This window comes from Protopterus annectens, chromosome 15.part0, assembly GCF_019279795.1.
Source record: "Protopterus annectens isolate FY-2018-M chromosome 15.part0, PAN1.0, whole genome shotgun sequence".
In the NCBI taxonomy this organism is placed as follows: domain Eukaryota; kingdom Metazoa; phylum Chordata; order Ceratodontiformes; family Protopteridae; genus Protopterus; species Protopterus annectens.
Window position 1 is genome coordinate 805,423,936 of NC_056749.1, and position 5,000 is coordinate 805,428,935.

Below are 5,000 nucleotides of genomic sequence, written 5' to 3' on the forward strand. Positions count from 1 at the left end.
ATCAGACATACATAAAAATGGCATCACTTCCTTCATTAAATAGTTCAGATATGCATATGTCATATCCTGTTAAAATTTGTCATATCCTGTTAGAATTTTAAAGATACAACACCACTAGAAATGTATATGTATAATATATATGACAAAAAAATGTCAAATAAAAATAAAAATACTTATCAAACAATACATTGAATAAAAATTAAAATTATCAAAATATATATATATATATATATGTATATACATTATCTGAGCGATCTAGCTTTCAACACAGGTTTCAACGGCACATGATCGTTCAGGCCCCTGCCTCGATGTGCCGCTAACCTTAATATCCATCTGACCTCAGAGAGCTCTGTAGTATTCACTAGATCACCTCCTCTTGGACTTTCAAAATGAACACAGAGAACCTGAAACAAAAAACATGTCCTGCAAAAGACAGCATATTTTTGGCTATAGCACTATATGTCTCTAGTCTATTAAAGCAATATAGATGGTCCCTTATACGCTCACGTAGGGAGCGATTCGTTTTGCCAACATAGAACATATAGCACTGTTGGCAACATGCCACATAGACTATATTCTTAGTGCTACAATCTGAATAACATCTAAGATCCCAAAGGCGTCCATCATTTGGATTTCTAAAAAACCTGGAAGTATCAATATATGCGCATTGGTGGCAGGACCCACATTTATGTGTCCCTAGATCATAGACTGGTCTATCATTAAACACGTTGAGAGACAACTTGGGAAAACAAAGATGCTGTTTAAGGTTCTTCAGGTTACTGAAGACATAATGTGGGCAGTTCCCAACAACGCGCTGTGTATCACTATTGGCAGTGAGAATGTTCCAGTTGTCACATATCACCTGCTGTACAAAAGACACATTCTTGCCATATGGTAGAATCAAAGGAGTCTGTGAAGAAAAAGTGGGTACTCTAGGACCCACATGTGAGTTGGAAAAATATGGTCTACCTTTGTGTGGCCTGAGTTTAATAACATTACTATAAATACAATCTATATTGTTGTCATCGTAACCTCTATGCAAAAAACTCTGTCTCAATTTTAGTAGTTCAGATGTAAATGAACAGTCATCCGAACAGAGGCGTGAAATCCTAAGTGCTTGACCCTTGACAATGTTGTCAAAGGTCCTCGGGTGGTGCATGCTACCTGTAGAAAGAAATGAAGCTCTGTAGCAGGGTTTCCTGAATACTTTAGTGTGTAAATATAAATATAAATATAAATGTATTCATTGTCCCTATATACAGTGACATCCAAATAATTGATGGAATCTGTGGAATGCTCCATTGTGAACTTCAAAAAGCCCTCCAATCCATTCACATACTCAAAAAAGGACTCAAGGGCACCGGCTGTGCCATGCCAAAGGAGAAAGAGGTCATCAACAAAACGTCTGTAAAAGACGTAAAAGTATTCAGGAAACCCTGCTACAGAGCTTCATTTCTTTCTACAGGTAGCATGCACCACCCGAGGACCTTTGACAACATTGTCAAGGGTCAAGCACTTAGGATTTCACGCCTCTGTTCGGATGACTGTTCATTCACATCTGAACTACTAAAATTGAGACAGAGTTTTTTGCATAGAGGTTACGATGACAACAATATAGATTGTATTTATAGTAATGTTATTAAACTCAGGCCACACAAAGGTAGACCATATTTTTCCAACTCACATGTGGGTCCTAGAGTACCCACTTTTTCTTCACAGACTCCTTTGATTCTACCATATGGCAAGAATGTGTCTTTTGTACAGCAGGTGATATGTGACAACTGGAACATTCTCACTGCCAATAGTGATACACAACACGTTGTTGGGAACTGCCCACATTATGTCTTCAGTAACCTGAAGAACCTTAAACAGCATCTTTGTTTTCCCAAGTTGTCTCTCAACGTGTTTAATGATAGACCAGTCTATGATCTAGGGACACATAAATGTGGGTCCTGCCACCAATGCGCATATATTGATACTTCCAGGTTTTTTAGAAATCCAAATGATGGACGCCTTTGGGATCTTAGATGTTATTCAGATTGTAGCACTAAGAATATAGTCTATGTGGCATGTTGCCAACAGTGCTATATGTTCTATGTTGGCAAAACGAATCGCTCCCTACGTGAGCGTATAAGGGACCATCTATATTGCTTTAATAGACTAGAGACATATAGTGCTATAGCCAAACATATGCTGTCTTTTGCAGGACATGTTTTTTTGTTTCAGGTTCTCTGTGTTCATTTTGAAAGTATAAGAGGAGGTGATCTAGTGAATACTACAGAGCTCTCTGAGGTCAGATGGATATTAAGGTTAGCGGCACATCGAGGCAGTGGCCTGAACGATCATGTGCCGTTGAAACCTGTGTTGAAAGCTAGATCGCTCAGATAATGTATATACATATATATATATATATATATATATATATTTTGATAATTTTAATTTTTATTCAATGTATTGTTTGATAAGTATTTTTATTTTTATTTGACATTTTTTTGTCATATATATTATACATATACATTTCTAGTGGTGTTGTATCTTTAAAATTCTAACAGGATATGACAAATTTTAACAGGATATGACATATGCATATTTGAACTATTTAATGAAGGAAGTGATGCCATTTTTATGTATGTCTGATGAAGCGGGTGAACTGAAAGCCACATTGATTAAAACCTGGATTCTTTGACTCTTTACATTTGGCAGTTTTTGGCTGTTATTTGATCGTTTTTGCCTAACTTTGTTCATTTTATTTGTGGACTATACCTTCAGCCAGTTCTGGGATTTGTTTGGTTCATATATATATGTATGTATATGTGTGTATGTATATATATATATATATATATATATATATATATATATATATATATATATATATATATATATATATATGTGTGTGTGTGTGTGTGTGTGTGTGTGTGTGTGTGTGTGTGTGTGTGTGTGTGTGTATGTATATGTGTATGTATAAATATCTGCACATGTATATATATATATATATATATATATATATATATATATATGTATATGTATATATCTACATATACACACACACACACACACAAATATATATATATATATATATATATATATATATATATGTATATATATATATATATATATATATATATATATATATATATATATATATATATATATATATATATATATAAATATATATATATATATGTGTGTGTGTGTGTGTGTATGGTATATACGCATATAAGTGCACATTATGTTGAGATTTTAGAAGCAGATTTGCATAACAATGACTCAAAACAGTAAACTGCAACTTTGCACACATAGACAAAACACTTAAAACACTTGAAAACAACAATTCTATTTAATTTTATGAATCCCAGTTTGTCCATTCCCTTATATATATATATATATATATATATATATATATATATATATATATGTGTGTGTGTGTGTGTGTGTGTGTGTGTGTGTGTGTGTATATGTGTGTGTATGTATATCTAATACAAATATATATATATATATATGTGTGTGTGTGTGTGTGTGTGTGTGTGTATATATCTAACACAAATATATATATATATATATATATATGTGTGTGTGTGTGTGTGTGTGTGTGTGTGTGTGTGTGTGTGTGTGTGTGTATATGTGTGTGTATGTATATCTAATACAAATATATATATATATATATATGTGTGTGTGTGTGTGTGTGTGTGTGTGTGTATATATATCTAACACAAATATATATATATATATATATATGTGTGTGTGTGTGTGTGTGTGTGTATATCTAACACAAATATATATATATATATATATATATATATATATATATATATATATATATATATATATATATAAAACAAACCACTAATATTCATACATAAAAGTTTCCTATTCCTACCTATAAATACATAATATATATGTGTATATATAAAAAATCATTAAATGCATATAATAAATACATATTAAAAACATCCATAAATACACTTTTCATTAAAATACAAATGTAAAAATAAAATAGCAGCAACCCAACATCACCATCTAGTGGAATACATAACTAAATTCATATGAGAAGAATTGAATAAATAAATAAACTTGAACATTTTAATAGATAATTAAAATTCTAGAATAAATATGTAATAAATTAAATATTGAATGTTCATAAAATAGTCGTTAAATTAAATAACAAAACCAACTAAAATCAAGTTTAACCACTAGCTAAAGTTTTGCAGCCCTCAATTTTAAAACAGGTGCAATTGAAACCATTTCATTGAGCCCAGGAATTTTCCCAGCATCTAAAACCACTTGCTAAAATAGCTCTCTATACTCAATTTGGGTTTCCCACATGCCACCTCTTGGGTTCACAGGTACAACCTCCAAAACAAAGAATCCAAACTTTTGACATCCACACGTTACTGAATGTTTATATAGTGCATTCCTATCATTTTTAATCCTAATGTCATATAAATGTTCGTAGATTCGTTGTTTAAGTTTCCTCTCACTTTTTCCTATATAAAAGGAACTACATTTTTCACAAATCGCAATATAAATAATACCTTTTGTTTCACAATTTACATGAGCATCCAAAAATAATTTCCTTTTTCTGGCAACCAAAAAAATGTGTGTTTTAATGGATACTATTGTTTATGAAGGAAACATGATGGAACTACTTAATGATACTGATAAATATTCTAGAGCCTCCATCAACGAAATTAACATAGCTTACAAAAAAATTCATGTTATGTTATATGATATGTTGTTGGAAGGCTCTATAGATAAAGAAACTTATCAGTATCTAATTGTGGAAAAACCTAAGATTCCTTGTATCTTTGGTATCCCGAAAGTACATAAAGACAGTTCAAACCCACCTTTTAGGCCTATTGTATCTGCTGAAGGCTCTGTTACAGCACCACTTGCTAAATATGTTGACCAAAAGGTTAAAAATATTTTGGAAACTAGTACAAATATTTTAAAAGATTCTTGGGATTTTTTGAGAAGATTGAATGCTAATTTATATACTGAAA